This window comes from Lepidochelys kempii, chromosome 4 (assembly GCF_965140285.1).
Source record: "Lepidochelys kempii isolate rLepKem1 chromosome 4, rLepKem1.hap1, whole genome shotgun sequence".
NCBI lineage: Eukaryota > Metazoa > Chordata > Testudines > Cheloniidae > Lepidochelys > Lepidochelys kempii.
In genome coordinates, this window is record NC_136383.1 from 85,059,824 (window position 1) to 85,078,641 (window position 18,818).

General features: G+C 39.9%; 1 long non-coding RNA gene across 1 annotated transcript in view; it reads left to right on the forward strand.

Annotated features, from left to right (window-relative positions):
• The window catches only part of LOC140909995 (uncharacterized), a 196,227-nt gene that overhangs the window by 76,727 nt on the left and 100,682 nt on the right, over nt 1-18,818 (forward strand). Inside the window, exon 4 of the long non-coding RNA XR_012158400.1 lies at nt 16,533-16,647. This is a non-coding gene — a long non-coding RNA (uncharacterized LOC140909995). The remainder of the gene's footprint in view (nt 1-16,532; nt 16,648-18,818) is intronic.

The following is an 18,818-nucleotide window of genomic DNA, read 5'->3' on the forward strand; positions in this document are numbered from 1 at the left end:
ACAACCCATTCCTCCACATACTGCAAGAAAAAAACCCAGAGAATAAATCTGCTTTAAAGATAAGAACATTCACTGTGTGATGCTTTCTTGGGGAGCACAAGACTGACAGTCACCATGTAACTCCAGTCTGTTGGCCGACATAATCTCCTCAGAAGCTCTGCCAGCTTTTTCTTTGCATTGCAGGTCAACACTTGGTATACCCTAGCCTCAAACCCCTTTGAAGAATGTACCCCTCTAGTAGCCAGCCCCTGTCATTGGATACTGTCCGAAATAACCAAATTCACAGTCTCCAAAGAGACACTGTGCACACCAGCTTGCTTGAGTCATCTGCGGATTCACCCTTTCCTTAATACCGCTGCACTGAGATGTATTTATAATAAAACCAAGAAAAAGTTTATTAATAAAGAACAGGGATGTAAAGGTTCAAATGAGTAGAGTATGGGGAATAAGAAGAATAGGTTACATAAAACAAAAATATAACACCCTTCTACTAGACTAAAATTGAATTCTAGGAAGCTAATCTTTTCAAAAGCAATTTCTCACCTAAAGTCTTTTCTGCAGAGCTTGCTGGTTCTCAGTCAAACCAGGATCCCTACATTCACAAATCAGACCCATCTGGTACGGGTGTTCCTCTGTGAAATGAAAACCAGGGTGTTGTCCTTGTGCCCTCTCTTATAGTCCAGTAAACCTTTGAAATGCATTACTTTTGTTTGTTCTCCTGCATGCTCAGGGTGACCAGATAGAAAGTGTGGAAAATCGAGACGGAGGGTGGGGGGTAATAGGAGCCTATATAAGAAAAAGCCCCAAATATCGGGACTGTCCCTATAAAATTGGAACATCTGTTCACTCTATGTGTGCTGGTGCCACATTCCCATGTCAACCTGCTTTTCCTGTTGATTTTACATGGAAATTGGGCTTTTTTTGTGTTGACTTCATAATGCTTAATTTACTTCAGAGCCATGGTGGATAGATGATTCCACCCTTTGTCTGGCAAAACCTCCTTGTCAACCCTGCCAGGGACACAAGATTCTAAACATATTTCAATACACACATACATACTTCTTAGATATCACCTGTACATACATCCTGCAATCAGTAGGAGGATCATTATGATGCAAACTTCAATTAGACACCTCACATGCCCTTTCTGGGTAAATACTATGAAAGCAGTGTGTTGAGTGTAGTGAGTTTGTCAGGCTTATTGGAAGTTCCTGAAAGAATAGTGAACCCTTTGCCAGTTGGTGTTGATGGGCTCTTAGTGTGAATGAAGATTATATCCGAGCTGTTTTCTGTTTTTCATTCATTGATACTTCCACCTTTTTAATTTTCATTTCTATTTTATATTTAGTATAATAAAGTTTGCTTTTGCATTGTTACAGAATGAATTAAAAACTTGATGACCTTGGTACAACAGAAAAGACAATTCTAGCAGAATTCTGCTAATTAAATATGATTGTAGATTTGAAGATGCACAATTGTGCTGATACAGAATTTTTCTTCACAGAGTATTTTTCATACTTTAGGAAATGCTATCCTTTAAACATGAAACTGACTAATATGGTGATTTTGCTCCTGGAGATAAAAAGCTAAGCATCTAATACATTTATAATCATTAACGCATGCTTTAGACTAAGTAGTCTAGAATAATGCACATACTATCAGAGATCCAAATATGAGTTTTGTTCCAGTTGCATTAGTCAGCAGTTTATACACTATCAGCAAAATACAGAATCTACTGATTTCTAGAAATAGTTTCTGCTCTGTCATATCTTATGTTCACTTGGCCTCAGTGGTAAAATAAACATGAAGACACATTTGTGTGAATAAACTCAGTAGTACAAAGTGACTTAATCACTAATGACACCAGGCACATGGATAATGTTAGCAAGGAGCCATGTCAGCTCACAGCTTTTATAACTTAGTCTCAGCATGGGACTCCACGAAGCAAGCTGTCTGCTAGTTTCATTACATTATTTGGTAATTATTTTGTGTTTTGCACCAGTGTACATTCTCAGAGAATACTATGTTGTTGCTAAAGCAGAAAAGCATTAGCTGATTTGAGAAGTCTGTGAGTTAGTTCTAAAGGGTGATGAACTAAGAGAAGCCGAGGAGTACTTGTTAGTAGCTGGGTAACCTGACTCTTTCAATATTTCTGAAAATGAAATCAGGTGTTCAGCATTTGAATCTATAAAAAGCTCCCTTGAAATGAGAAGGAAAATATAGACAGAAGGAAGGAAGTAAGGAATGTTTCTGTGTTTATGAGGAAAAAAAGTAGTCAGGAAAACAAAAAGTTAGTACTGAAATCCAGGAGACTAATTCACATTTATACTAAGATCCCTTTACATGGCTTTGGAAGAGTAAAAGGCCCTTTAAATGGGCATAAATGTAATTTGGAGCCAATTTAGTTTCTCTTCATCCAGTCAGAGTGGTGTAAAGGGGCCTTAGTGTAATTGAGAATCAAATACTAGATCTGTATGCAGATTTTGGTGGATATTGAGTAGAAAACCCTGTTTGGTACTGCTTGAGATGCGAAAGATTTTATGGAGCCAGTGGATTGTACTTGTTGGAGATATGTTCAGTTGCTAGCAACAATTATCTTTACTGCTAGGGTGTGTCTACACTGAATGCTTCTTTCAGCAGCATGTAATGTACGTACCTGTTAGCAAATACTAATCTTTTATTATTCTCTTCATATTAAACTCTCATGATTTCTTGGCCAAACATCCCAGAAGCTTTTCTGTGTTAGCCAAAGTGCTAGCTAAACGCTAATGTTAAGAGGGTTTTGTTTTGAATAAATGAATGTCTTTGTCCTGGTGGGTCTGTAGTCTATTATCCACTCTGGTTTACTCTGAAATTTAGCTGACCTTAGTGTGTTATCAATGAGCTGAAGTTTAGATGAACCTTAGTGTTGTTAAATAATGGATTGTGTATCTGGTTTTACTCTAAACACTTGACCCTTATAGAAATGTCCAGATAGGAACAACTTGTAACTAATATGGGGCAGGTGATTCTATGATTAATAAAATAATAATCCATCAAAGGATGATTTCAGCTTATCAGGAATTAGTCTAACAGATGATTTCTTTCATAATGACTTGGTTACAGATATATTTTATAATTGATACAATAGTGGATGATTGAACAGATGTCTTTCATTTATCAATTATGTAAACTAGATACCATGAAAAGAAATCCACTGTCAATAGTTCATTTTATTTGTCTCTTTTCTGTGAACACACGTAGTATATAAAGACAAGCATGTTATTATCGATGTATGTTGTAATGGACAAAATGGTGTAATTGATAATGGATGCTCAGAAATGGGCTATAATTGCTAAACTTGGTAATTGACAAAATAGAAAAGGGATGTGTGGTATAGCATGTGTGTTTTATAATCAATGGAGCAGCACAACATTAATGTATGGATTAATGTCTAAGCATTAATGGCTAGGTGTGGTCACGGGTGATGCTAGTAATGATAAAGTAGTTACAAATATCATTGACTTAATTATTCAAAATAAGATCAAGCATGAGAAAATATTTTTCTCTGTTTTGAACAGTTTGTCAGAGGTGAGTTTTTAGGAATTTAGTCAGAAGTGAGCTCGTAGGCTGTCTCACTTCTCCAGTCTCAGATTTGGTACCTTTTCCGTATTCTGTATAGTGTTGTGTTAATTAAGTATTGCTTGATCAACTTACTTAAATAAAACTTTAACTGAGTTAGTTATTTGACATCATGCCTTATCAAATCTGATCGCGCAAAACTATGTAGCTCCCCCTAGCATGGGTACAAATATCCGGGTAGATGGTGAGGCATGGCTTAGACCAGTAAAGACACACCTGAAGGGTGTGGGTATATTCTTGAGTACATACCCTACATGGCTCTCTGTTTGCCCAAGCTATGCTTCCCCATCTACACTGCTATCTTTAGCAGTGTATTGACCCACTGCCTCCCCACTGCTGGAGCCCTTTCCCCTCTGCAGGGAAAGGCTCTGGCAACAAGGAAAGGCTCTGGCAGGGAGCCTTTCCTTGCTGCAATAAAAGGCTCCATCAGTGGGAAGCTTTTGAAGTCTTTCTCCTCTCTTCTGCCAGAGCTTTTCACTGGTGGTGTAGCTGCACACTGCAGCATGGACATGGTGTACTTTTCACTGCGGTGTGTCGCTACACGTACACTACGTGCTGCCAAAAGTGGTGTGTAGTGTAGATGGAGCCTTACTTACCTTTAAAAAGTAGTCCTACCGACGTAATGCATGCCTACTATTAGTGATTATTTGTACTGTGGTCTTGCCTGAGGGTACCTGTCCATATCAGGATTCCAGTATGCAAAGCACTGTTCAAATAGAGCTGGTCAGAAACATTTTTACAAAACTTGTTTCCCTAAGGGAATGCCAGTTCATGACAACTGAAACTTTTTGCAGAAATATGGATCTGTTTCAGCTCAGCTTTAGTCAGGAAAGGTTTATCAGGTCCAAAATGGAATTTCTAGTCAATCAGAGAGAAACTCCAGACCAGCTTGGTGGTTTGGGTGCTAATGTGGGAGAACCAGGTTCAAGTCTCTGAACAGAATCAGACCAAGGAGGGATTTAAATCTGGATCATACATCCCAGCTGACTGCCCTAACAGTGAAGCTTGTGTATGTGTGTGATTGTGTGGATGGGTCTTTCTGAAAGCCTCCTGGTACAGCTGTTTCACTTTGTACAAATAATTTTTGGAGCAAAGATTTGAACCTGAGACTTCCACATCAGAGGGGGTACTAACCACTGAAGACAGTCTCTTGTGCCATCTCTCTCGGCCAGTGGCTAGATATTTATTTATACAAAGTGGAATTGTTCCAACAGAAGAGATTGTATGAAATCAAGACTTACCTCAACAGATCTGTGGTTAGGGACTTCAGCTAGGATGCAGGAGATAGACGTTCAAGTCCCTTATTTGGATCACCTCTCTCTGGTTTTTCACAAAAAAGAAAAAGAAAAAAACAAAACAAAACTTCTAACGGGCTTGTGTTTTTCCCCCTGAAGAGTTGTAAAACTTCTGAAATTTCAAAAATTTTCATGGGATGACAAAACTATTTCCCACCCAGGTCTATGAACAAACAGGAAGTAGTAGTCCCTGCCCTAAAAGACATTACAATCTAATTTACATACTGTGCCTAATTTACAATTAAAATGTTATATTTTGTACATATTTTTTCTGATGGTAACTCACATAGCCTCACTTGCTATGCTACCTCAGGATAACTGTATCTTTGAATCTTCCTTTTTAAAAAATGACACTTGTGGAGAGTACTTACAAATATTTATACTTATTAAATAGGACCAAATGTTGTGCCATAAAACTAGCACTATGGTACATACACTACATAATGAAAGGCTATCATGTGTCTCTCCAAAACAGTTTGAAGATGCTGCACAATAGAAACTGCATGATTTTTCTATTTGTGTAACTGTAAGCCTGATTTAATATCCACTGAAGTCAAAGTAAAGATGCCTATGAATTTCAATAAGCTTTGCATCAGGCTCTGTGTAACTGACGTGGTTTAGCCAGCATTTCTGAGCATAACATTTCATAACATCTGTGGCTTCATTTTCAAGATAGCCAAACACTCTCAATTCACTCTCTATGCTAAGGTGACTGTGATATTTTGATTTTTATCAGTGCTAACACTGAAAATCCTGTCTCACACAAGTATGATATTGCCGATAGAGAAATCTCATTTGCAGCTCGATTCCTAGAACTTATATTATTACTTCCTACACAATCAGAATTCCAGTGAACCCCCGATTCCCCCATCTCCATTGCATTGCCTGAAATGCCAATCAACTATTCTTTGTCTTCTATTGTCAAGTATGCAACATGTGAGACAAGAATGGATTATGTACCCACACATAATCTTCTAGATGAACATTTTGAAAATACTTATTAAAGTTTTTCTTCCCTTCTGTTGACAATACAGTTGTGCAACTACCAGCTACCATACATTGGCACTGGCAAACCCAGTGCTCTCAAAATGTATGCGCCCGATTTTCAATTACCCTAAAACCCCTTTACACTGTTCTCGTGGGTGACTTTAATCATCCTGATATCTGCTGGGAGAGCACTACAGCAGTGCACAGACAATACAGGAAGTTTTTGGAAAATGTGGGGGACAATTTCCTGGTGCAAGTGCTGGAGGAGCCAACTAGGGGGAGAGCTTTTCTTGACCTGCTGCTCACAAACCGGGAAGAATTAGTAGGGGAAGCAAAAGTGGATGGGAATCTGGGAGGCAGTGACCATAAGTTGGTTGAGTTCAGGATCCTGACACAGGGAAGAAAGGTAAGCAGCAGAATACGGACCCTGGTCTTCAGGAAAGCAGACTTCGACTCCCTCAAGGAACTGATGGGTAGGATCCCCTGGGGGAATAACATGAGGGGGAAAGGAGTCCAGGAGAGCTGGCTGTATTTCAAAGAATCCCTATTGAGGTTACAGGGACAAACCATCCTGATGTGTCGAAAGAATAGTAAATATGGCAGGCGACCAGCTTGGCTTAACAGTGAAATCCTTGCTGATCTTAAACATAAAAAAGAAGCTTACAAGAAGTGGAAGGTTGGAAAAATGACCAGGGAAGAGTATAAAAATGTTGCTCGGGCATGGAGCAATCAGGAGGGCCAAATCGCACCTGGAGCTGCAGCTAGCAAGAGATGTTAAGAGTAACAAGAAGGGTTTCTTCAGGTATGTTGACAACAAGAAGAAAGCCAAGGAAAGTGTGGGCCCCTTACTGAAAGAGGGAGGCAACCTAGTGACAGAGGATGTGGAAAAAGCTAATGTACTCAATGCTTTTTTTGCCTCTGTCTTCACTAACAAGGTCAGCTCCCAGACTGCTGCGCTGGCCAACACAGCATGGGGAGTAGGTGGCCAGCCCTCTGTGGAGAAAGAAGTGCTTAGGGACTATTTAGAAAAGCTGGACGTGCAGAAGTCCATGGGGCCGGATGTGTTGCATCCGAGAGTGCTAAAGGAGTTGGTGGCTGTGATTGCAGAGCCATTGGCCATTATCTTTGAAAACTCATGGCGATCAGGGGAAGTCCCGGACGACTGGAAAAAGGCTAATGTAGTGCCTATCTTTAAAAAAGGGAAGAAGGAGGATCCTGGGAACTACAGGCCAGTCAGCTTTTGACACGGTCTCCCACAGTATTCTTGTCAGCAAGTTAAAGAAGTACGGGCTGGATGAATGCACTATAAGGTGGATAGAAAGTTGGCTAGATTGTCGGGCTCAACGGGTAGTGATCAATGGCTCCATGTCCAGATGGCAGCCGGTATCAAGTGGAGTGCCCCAAGGATCGGTCCTGGGGCCAGTTTTGTTCGATATCTTCATAAATGATCTGGAGGATGGTGTGGATTGCACTCTCAGCAAATTTGCGGATGATACTAAACTAGGAGGAGTGGTAGATACGGTGGCAGGTAGGGATAGGATACAGAGGGACCTAGGCAAATTGGAGGATTGGGCCAAAAGAAATCTGATGAGGTTCAACAAGGATAAGTGCAGGGTCCTGCACTTAGGACGGAAGAACCCAATGCACAGCTACAGACTAGGGACCGAATGGCTAGGCAGCAGTTCTGCGGAAAAGGACCTAGGGGTGACAGTGGACGAGAAGATGGATATGAGTCAACAGTGTGCCCTTGTTGCCAAGAAGGCCATTGGCATATTCGGATGTATAAGTAGGGGCATAGCCAGCAGATCAAGGGACGTGATCGTTCCCCTCTATTCGACATTGGTGAGGCCTCATCTGGAGTACTGTGTCCAGTTTTGGGCCCCACACTACAAGAAGGATGGGGAAAAATTGGAGAGAGTCCAGCGAAGGGCAACAAAAATGATTAGGGGTCTGGAACACATGACTTATGAGGAGAGGCTGAGGGAACTGGGATTGTTTAGTCTGCAGAAGAGAAGAATGAGAGGGGATTTGATAGCTGCTTTCAACTACCTGAGAGGTGGTTCCAGAGAGGATGGTTCTAGACTATTCTCAGTGGTAGAAGAGGACAGGACAAGGAGTAATGGTCTGAAGTTGCAGTGGGGGAGGTTTAGGTTGGATATTAGGAAAAACTTTTTCACTAGGAGTGTGGTGAAACACTGGAATGCGTTACCTAGGAAGGTGGTAGAATCTCCTTCCTTAGAAGTTTTTAAGGTCAGGCTTGACAAAGCCCTGGCTGGGGTGATTTAATTGGGGATTGGTCCTGCTTTGAGCAGAGGGTTGGACTAGATGACCTCCTGAGGTCCCTTCCAACCCTGATATTCTATGATTCTATGTTTTGGCAATGATAAGTAGGCCTCAAGCCATTTACAGTTTTCTGGATGATAACCAGGACCATAAATTTCATTCAGACACTTATAAGAAGCCAGTGCAAGGTATGAAATACAGGTCTCATGTGCATATATTGGCTTGTAACGCTTAAAAGACACTAGCTGAAACTACTATTCAAGACCTTGCAGTAGCCTTAAGCAGAGCACATAAGAGTCTTACCAACTCTTACTGATGTTTTACATGTATGTTGACTAGATGGGGTATCAGGAAAACCCCCGCACATAAGACTCCATGCAGAAGTTAAGCATTTCTAGGTCAGCCTAAATTATATATATATATATATATAATATACTGTAACCTCAAATTGTATTTCTTCCATTTTAATTACAGCTATTTGGCTTTGAGCAGCTGGAAGTAGGGTGACCAGATGCCCCGATTTTATAGGGACAGTCCCAATTTTGGGGTCTTTTTCTTATATAGGCTCCTATTACCCCCCACCCCATCCCGATTTTTTCACACTTGCTGTCTGGTCACCCTAGCTGAAACAGATGTTGAACAATAAATTGACCTTGTGCCAGACTACTTGGTAATGATAAGGCTGACCTCACAGAGGGCCTGACAGAGAAGTCACCAAGTTTGGAAATCTCAGACAGTCTCCATTAGGAAAACTAAATTTTAGGTGCCTGATAGTATATTGTGTCAGAAATCAATTAGGATTGATATATTCAATTTATCAGTCAATCACTTTGGGTAATATTTTTGTGAAAAAATTCATTTTATGCAGTTCGGTTCCTCTTTTTGAATTTCTTTCAGGTTGTTATATGCAGTGAGTGTTCATACACATCCCATAATGTAACTGTAGGGGTTTCAATATGATTTGTACTGCTATGCAGTTCTTGGTGTAGATTCTCAGATGAAAATAAGTGAAAATAAGCATGTTATAAATATCTAGAGAGAGAGATTCAAAGGATAAAGGAGTTATAAGAGAACATTCTTTTCCCAGGCATTTATGTTTCACCTCTAATGTCTACACCTTTCCTACAGAGAAAGCTGGCTTCTATCACAGCTAGATAGTAGTCACAGCTGGACAAACACACAAGACAGTGGGAATGGCTTCAAAGACAACATGTTCCATTTATAAACAGAGACGAGGTGATAGTTTTTAAAAGTGTGAATTGGCCGACTTGCTCCTATTGATTCATAGTCATAGATTCCAAGGCTAGAAATGACCACTGTGATCATGTAGTCTGGCTTCCTGTATGACACAGGTCATAGAACTTCTCCAAAATAATTCCTAGAGCAGATCTTGAGAAAAAACATCCAATCTTGAATTTAAAAATGGTCAGTGATGGAGAATCCACAATGACCCTTGGTAAATTGGTCCAGTGGTTAATTACCCTCCCTGTTAAAAATTTACACCTTAAAAGACCACTTACTTTAATTGGAACAGGTACTCTAACAGTTTGGTTTTGTAAATCCTGCTCAGAAAGGCTGCTTTGTGTTATATACACTGCCACGTCTTCTTTAGAGAACTGCAGTCAGAAGTTTAAACTGCTGTGTCAGCCACAGTGATGGCAAGAAGTACAGTTTTTCAAGGTAATAAAAAGTTTGCTATGTTGGCTTTTGTAATCTAGTCTTTCATTTATGCATTTTTGAATTTTATTGAGCACTGGGCATTGTTCTCTGTCATCCATAAAATCTGTAGGAGATTTAAGTACATCTTAAGTCAAACATCCAGAACAAACGTTCTGTGTAAGTACAGATAGCATGTTCTGTTCTCCAGCGAGATACGCGGGTGTTTCGAAGAAGTGGCAGCAATATTTCATCTTTTGCAAGAAACAATTGAAAGTTTGCCAGACGATATAGATCTGATGTTGCATTATTTATTTGAATACTAAAAACTATACTGAGGCAATTTCACCAACTGTAGTGCTGTGTAAGAAACAAACAAAGGACTATTGTGGAGTTTTAGTAACTTTTCTATTGTAGCAGTAAAATCACAGTGTAATTCAGACAGATGCTGTGGCTGGATGTTCAAAGGGCTGGATAATTCCACATACACTAATAACATTTGTAGTTATGAATGCTAAAGAAATCGTAAACAAATCTTATGCCTCATGTCATGAACTGATTGCTTCAAGGTTGAGAAAGGTGTTTTCCCACCATGTACAGCATTACTCGATTGCCTAGGTGCATAGTGAGTTTTTCTTACCTGTTGATTCTGAAGGAGGAATTAATCTAATCTGGAGGCAACATGACAACTGAGACTCCAGCTTGTTTCTCTGAGCTGGCATGGCAGAGCCTATTTTCCTATAAAACGCTCAATTATCAATAGGCTGGAGAAACTGCTATTATAAAATATTTTGAATACATTGGACCAGATCCCCAGTTACCATTAAATCACATTTGTGCCACTTCAGTGGCACAAGGGGGACTTAAGTCTGCTGTGAGACAGCACTTGAGTATTCCTCTACTGTATAGGAATCCTGAATTGGTGTAAGCTCTCCCTCAGCTCCTGGTCCTCTGGCTAAAAGGAGATGGCAGGGAGTGAGACAGGAGCACAACAGACTTTGGTCATCCTGGCTAGTGGAGCAGTCCTTTAAGAATGAAGCTTTATTTGCCAACACAAATTAAAGCAGCCCTGTGGCTGCTATAATGGACATGACCCCCAGAAGCCTTGACCCCCAGAAGCCTCGACAATTGAAGGGGAGTAGAAAGGAGGAGTAAAGGCATTTATGCCCTTCCCTTCTCCAGTAACTCTTGTCATCAGCTCTACCTTCAGTATAACTAAGGAAATACTTTTGAAAAGAAATGAAAAATCCCTCAAGACATGTCCAGGTGATTCATCAAAAAATCAGTTGGTTTGTGAATATCATCTTTTGTAGTTTGAGTGGGAATCTGCCATGTAAATGAACTCTCCTTTCCTTGAAGACAGTTACACTGGGTACAATGAACCAAATCCTGTTCTTAGATATATCTGCAACTGCTCCTGAAGTCAGCTGCAGACATTCACAAGTACCCAAGGAACTCCTCCTACCCTCCCACAACTAGCTGTTGGATGTTGTTTAAGAGAGAAGATGGGGGGGAAATGGAAATTGAAACAAAGTTGTTCTTTTGCGAGGGGACTTTCCTGTCACTGGCTTTGGGGAGGCAAGTGCTGAAGTGTGTGAGGGCTCTAGCTTCATTTAAGTTTGCGGGATTTTTTTTTTGACCATATGGTCTTGTCTCCTCCCTTCAGATTCCCCTGCTACTACCGTGTATTTCTCCTCCGTGAAGGCAGAATATTAATGCCCAGAGCCTTGAGTGGAAGTTTCTTCCCTGTTCAGCTATGGGTAGCTTGATGAGCCTTTGTGGGCTCAGTTAGCTTATAAAGGCTCACATATGTTTTATTTTCACTGTAGATGTGTATTCTTTCTTCCTTTCACATCAGACCTTCAGCTATGATAGATTTGAGCAGATTATTTATCTTGATCTATATTATTTGGTGTTATACTCCTTATTTTGGGCCTCTAGCCACTACAACCTCTTGGCAGAGTGACAAGGCACTTCAAAAAACCAGTCAGGTAGAGCTGTAGGTATAGGCAAGGTGATTTTGCTGGAAAAGTAGTGCTGTTCAATGGGGCTTGCTTTTATTGGATGGCAGATCACATAGATTTGACTAGGAATGTGTGACAATTTCTTTCTGAAAGAAAGCAGGGCTCACTTTCAGTCGTCCAACTTGTGATGGGTTCCCCCCGGGGTGCCGCTTGGAACTAGGGTACCACCAGCCTGGGCTTCCACTCACCCTTTAATGCTGTGGCAGGCTGCAAACATACTTACGGCCACACACTTTGACCAGCACACAAGTAGGAATACACCCAGCTGTAGTAACATGCAAACAGGCTCTCTCAGCTGCCCCTGCAAGGAAAGGCTATACAATCTAGGGCACTTACCAGCTTCTCAGTGCAGTGCCTCTTGGGAGGGTAAACTCAAAATTATACCATCTTGCTCTGCACAAAGAACTGTACAGCGTAAGCTCATAAAATTCACCCTCTCCTTCAATGTGGCGAGAGAGAGAGATGCAACAGCTTTCTGCCCCAAGTATGGTTTCCACACACTGGTTCTAGAGAAAACAAAAACAAGTTTATTAACCACAAAAGATAGATTTTAAGTGATTATAAGGGATAGCAAACAGATCAAAACAGATTACCTCACAAATAAACAAAAACACAATGTAAGCTTAATAAACTAAAGAGATAGGGTGAGAATTTGCTATTCATATCCAAAATGATGATTTAAGCTGGTTGCAGAGCTTCTTAAAAGGCAAACTGCACTTCTTGCAGCTTAAAAACCCAGGTATTCCTTTCATAGGCTAGAAAGTCTTCTAGCCTGGGTTCAGCCCTTTCCCCCAGTTCAGTCCTTGTTTCTGAGGTGTTTTCAGGAGTCTCTTTGGGAGGCGTGTCAGTGAAATACCATGATGATGTCACTCCCCTGCTGCCTTAAATAGCTTTTGCATATGGTGGGAACCCTTTGTCTCCAGGCTTAGTTCCCAGCCTTTCAGTGGAAAAATACTGGTATTCCAAGATAGAGTCCTGTACCAGGTGACTTAGTCACATGTTCCTGTAGGGTCATAGCAGCCACAACTCAGAGGCTGTTCTTAGTGTCCTCAGGAAGGCTCCCCGGTGGGAGATTAGCTTCTTCTAAGACCTATTGTTCTTCCCAGTGGTCCTTCCCAGCCAGCCATCTAGACTGAATTCTGTAATAGATGCATAGACAATATTCCTAACTTCAGGTATCAAAATGAAACATGCATACAAATAGGACAATCATATTCAGTAAATCATAACCTTTTCAATGATATTTTACATGTCCTATTTTGCATGCAATACATCATAGTTCTGCTATAATCGTAACCATATCTCTATGAAGAATATGAGGTATAATGTCACACAGATGATTTCAATTTCAATCCTTAATCTGCACAGCATTCCTTATAGATCTGTGAATAAGTAGGGTTAACCCCTATACTTACAGATGGGGTGACTGAGGCCATCCTGTTCAATGATTTGTCCCAGGTGATGTAGGAAGTTGGTGTGAGAGCTGGGATTAGCATTCAAGAGCCCCTGGCTTCCGGCCGGGGTCACACCACTAGCTCCATAAAAGTGTGAAGGGATAGCTCAGTGCAACAAACTCTACAGAATTCTCACTGCTCGCTTGAAAAGCCCTTGCCAAGAATTTTTGCGGAGGGAGGACAGATTTGCCCAGGTTCCTTCTTACAGCACCCACTTACCTCCATTACCATAATCCCCTGATGAACAGTGATCACGACATCCCACCACATAACAAATGTTCATAGGGCAGCATCAGCAGAAGGGGTATAGACAGCGGAGAAGGAGAGCAGCTCTAAGTATGTTAGGGTGTGTTTAATTTTGTACCATCTAGTTGCAGTACAATTATGGGAATTGTCTGGCATGAATGAGGAGGTGCAAGGAGGAAAATAAACAAACAAATGGCGCACTCAATGGCAACGGCAACATCAGCATAAGTACAAAGAGAATGTTGCTTTGCAAGCAAACAAACAACAACAAATACAAAAAGATAGCAAAAAATGCCAAGGCAAATCAGCCTCTAATGAAGATTCTTTAATGCGTGATTCTGGAAGAATTTACTGAAGGGGAGCAAAGTGAAAAGAAGGCCTATTAGTTAGTTTTCCTGTTTATGCTTACATTTTTGTTTCATTATTTCCTTAATGATCCTGTAAGTATTATTACAGATACTGAGTAATTTTACAGTCATGCCTCACTTGCTGATTGCTTTTCTCTAGATGATTTCTAGAGCAAGTTAATTCTTAAATGATGTATAAATGGCATTTTCTGTAGCCATAAAGCTTATTTGAAAATGTATTAAAATGGATTTTTTGGTTTGAGTAAAAATGGTATGGACCCTTTAAATAAAGCCGAGGGGTTTTTTAAATCGAAGCTCCCTCCTAAGTAGGCCACATAAGACTTTCTGTTTCATATCTGTAAGACATTGATAATACAACAATTTTAATTAGGTATTATGCGGAAGAGGATTAGGTTTCACATTTTAATACCAAAGTTGGAAAAAGTCTGTTTAAAGCTGGAGGTCATTTTCATATGGTAATAAAATTATTTTCGCAGTGCAGATGTCAAGTTCCTAATTGAACATTGTTTTTAAGTAGTTAATGGTGAGTTTCATGAATATTTATTTGTCACTGCTTATATTAATATTGTGAGGGTCGTCTATGCACACTCCCACAATAAGGACTATGAATAAGTACAATGGATACCAGAGGATACAGAACCAGTTTTATAGTTAAAGTAAGATAGGTTGAGGTAGGACTAGTACACAGCGGTAAAGATCTTTACATAAAAGCTCTCCTCTTCCTGATGGTTTGTTTGGCTAGAACTTTGTTAAATATTACTGGGCTAAAGGGTATCTGATTTAAATATCCCATTTTTAAGTGGTGAATAATTATTGCTTTTATTTATTTCCTTAATGATCCTGTAAGTATTATTACAGATACTGAGTAATTTTTGTACAGAACAAAAGGTTATTATTTTTGGATTCCTACAAAATATTAAGCAATAAGAAAAACAACAGAATGTAGATAAAAATAACTGTCAAGAACTCTTGTAATATAATGATGAAACTCAGGTGTATAAATAGAACATTAATTTGTGATTCTTTCTAGTGTTCACAAAAGGTGCTGGATTGACAACCCTTGGTGGATAAAGCCACCTATTATCTACAGAAGAGGTAGAGCACAGGATTGGTGATGAAAGTTTCACCCTGTTGTCCTGCCTCTTTCTCTTGAGCTCCTGAGATAACTCCTCTGAATTCTATTACTAAGGCTGATGGTGCCTCCCGTCATTATGAATAATGGGATACGGAATTACCATGACTGCTAGAGCTCACAAATGCATCCCAAAGGGTCTGTACTGCCTACGACACGTGAATTATACCATGAATGTGGCAGATTCTCCTCTTATAGCCCATAACAACAGGAGATACACTTGAGGCATCTTCTCTTCCTTTGGAAATAGATGGGACTTTTACAGCCTATGTTATTACCCAAAAATGTATTACTCAAGTGAGTAATTTTTCTTTTCTTGTTAAAATCATTGTCACAAGAATAGGATTTACTGCTTTTTGTTTAATTATCTCATTTTGACGCCCATTCAGGAAAGCATCCCTGTTTAGGACAGTGCTAAAGTTTAAGCTTATAATGTTGCTGATTTAGGATGCATTTAAGCATGTGCTTAAGTATATTCTTGAATCAGGTCCCACGAGAACAGCATATCATCAGACTTGAAATACTCAGTAGTGTCTGTGATAGTGTACCTGAAGTTATAACTGCTTGAGAGTCAGATTGTGATATCCTTACTATAAATAGTGCCTTACTCCACAAGTATTCTTAGTGACTGAATTAGAACATTTTGATTGAAGGTCCTATGTGAGGTACATGAGTAAGTATATTGAAATGTGGCCTTTAACTATTCTGTAATTTGAGGTATCTTCTTTTCATAAGTTACTGATCTGTGAATCATAGAATCATAGGACTGTAAAGGACCTCGAGAGGTCATCTAGTCCAGTCCCCTGCACTCAAGGCAGGACTAAGTATTATCTCGACCATCCCTGACAGGTATTGGTCTAATTTTCTCTTAAAAATTTCCAATGATGGAGATTCTACAATCTCCCTAGGCAATTATTCTAGTGCTTAACCACCCTGACAGTTAGGAACTTTTTTTCTAATGGCCAACCTAAACCTCCCTTGCTGCAATTTAAACCCATTGTTTCTTGTCCCATCCTCAGAGGTTAAGAAGAACAATTTTTCTCCCTCCTCCTTGTAACAACCTTTTATGTACTTGAAAACTGTTATCATGTCTCCTCTCAGTCTTATCTTTTCCAGGCTAAAGAAACCCATTTTTTTCAATCTTCCCTCATAGGTCATGTTTTATAGACCTTTAATAATTTTTGTTGCTCTTCTCTGGACTTTCTCCAATTTGTCCACATCTTTCCTGAAATGTGGCATCCAGAACTTGACACAATACTCCAGCTGATAACTAATCAGTGCAGAGTAGAGCAGAAGAATTACTTCTCATGTCTTGCTTACAACACTCCTGCTAATACATCCCAGATACAGAGACCATGAATAATCTGCAAAGAACTTAAAAGAATATTCAAAAGGTCATTGAAAGTAATCAAATATACTTCTATCATGCTGTATATGCCAAATTGATAATTAAATCTTTGTTGCAGATTGATTCTGGAAAATGAAGACCTTTAGGTATCCATCCCACATGTACAACAGGTGCAGAGGAAATGCAAGCTTCCCTACACTATCCAGCCAAAGGAATTCAAACCTTACTTGAAGGTACTGTGGCATTTTTAGGGATCAGAATTATTTAGTATCTGGGTTCACTCTATTCTTAGTCATACTTCTGGGACTGTAAGCATATAATTACAATGTAATTGGCTTAGCAGCTTGTCTGCTTCTGTATTCTTTCTAGAAAAAGTAAGTTACCTATGACAGAGGCATTTATCTTCCTGTATATTCTGATATTTACTTTTGGTCTTTAACTGAAGCTCTTTTCTCTCTATCACTCTAACCAGCTTCTACAAAACTGAAGGACTCACATTTGTACTATTTCTTACCCATACCACTGTTTCTGTATGATGCTTTATCATTGTAACTAAGGATCAGGGAGAGCAATTCAGTTATTAACGTATTAAAATGCTAATATGGTTTACATTGCATTGCATAATATGGGTTTTTACTTTTCTTCAACTTAAACAAAGATGTATTTTCTGAAGTGTGCATGAATAACATTTATTTTTGCAGCCGAAGATAATACAGCATGGTCAAAATGAACAGTGGTTTCATTTAGTCTGACCCTTGTATTTTTCAAGACTATATAGTACATACTAATGTCTCATCTAATCTGTTGTTGCATATGTATAGTGATGGTGCCACAACTTCCCGTTGTACTTCAGGCCATTCCATCATCCAGTTGCTCTTACTCTTAACTTTTTCGTAATAATATTTAGTCTAAACTTTTCTTTTCTTAGCTTCAGGCCATTGTTTCTTGGCATATCATATCTTGAGGCTGTGAATGATTCCATTTTATCACATATGCTGTCACTTTGAAGACATTTGTAGACTGTCAGAAAGAAAAGATATCCCCTGTGTCTTCACCATTCTAAATTATATAAATTTAGTTCCCTCAGTCTCTCCTTGTAAGATTTATCTTCCAATCTTTGTGTCACTATGGTTTCCTTTCATTGTAGTTTCTTTAGGTCTTCTATATTCTCATTAGTCTGTGGGGACCAGAATTTCAAGTTGCAGACACAGAGGTCAGCATTATGTATCCGGGTGGGGGCTGGGGGAGGGGACATCTAAGCTAGAATTAAGGCTGCACATAAACACTCATATTGACATTAACATTTCTGAACAGTGTTACAACTTCCATGAGGCCTCCAGTAGTGGTAGTGCAGGCTATAATGTTCTCTTTCAAATGCTGCACTGACAGAATTTATAGGATGTCTGAAACTTATGTAAGAAAATACAATACCAAGAAAAAACATGAATGTCTGTAAACTATTAAATAACTGAAACATTCTAGGGTTAACATAACAAGGCTTGTGTTCTAGCAAGTTCTGAATGAGTTTTAGGTTGCCCTCAATCTCCAAATGCAACCCCCACAACCTCAAAGTAGGAGGACTTTTTCTGGACTGGAAGGAAAAAGCGTAGTGGCTTCTTAAAGTGGGGTGGAGGACATCACCTGAATTCATGGGTTGGCCAGTGGGACTCAGGTAATGGCTCCTGCACACATGGAGAGGGTTATATAAAACCTATCCGTCCAGAGTGTGCCCCCACTCATGCCCAATTAGCAGCTTTCACCTTCCCACCCATGAGATTAGTACAAACCTGTTTTTGTTGTTGTTCTGCTGTGGGTACTGCACTAGTCACCTTTATGAAGACTGGGAAGATATTTTTCCTGACTGCCAGAAAGGGTGGGGTGGTTTTTTTTGCCTCTCCCACAGCAGGCTAGGGATCTGGTGAATAGGTCAGGAGGTACAATTCAAGTTGTTGCAATTTAGCAAGTGCCAGGTGTCCATTGTAAGTACTCATTCCATGGGGGGACTGGTCCCTACTATGCCAAAATTGGAAGTGTACTTAGGGGAAGGCATCCTCTAAAGAATCTGGGGAATAGGTTGGGACTCCTAAAGTCTGGTAGCAGTTGTAGGCAGCCCCTTAACACTCAGATAAGGAGAGGGTGTTAGGGTCTTAGCCATGGGCTGGCACCAACTGTGCAGGGGTGGGAGCTGTTGGCCACTCCCCACCAGGTGGAAAGAATTAAGAAAGGAATGATGATGTGCATTGAATGAATTATTAGTTGATAGTTCCCAGCTGAATAAAATTAATAAAGTTGCAACTTAGTTAAATCACGTCCCTTGAGTCTTCTCTTTCTTTCCATAAATTTGAGACAATAGGGGAGCTGTCCTATTAACAGGCTACGACTTCCACAGGTTAATTATGCTTTG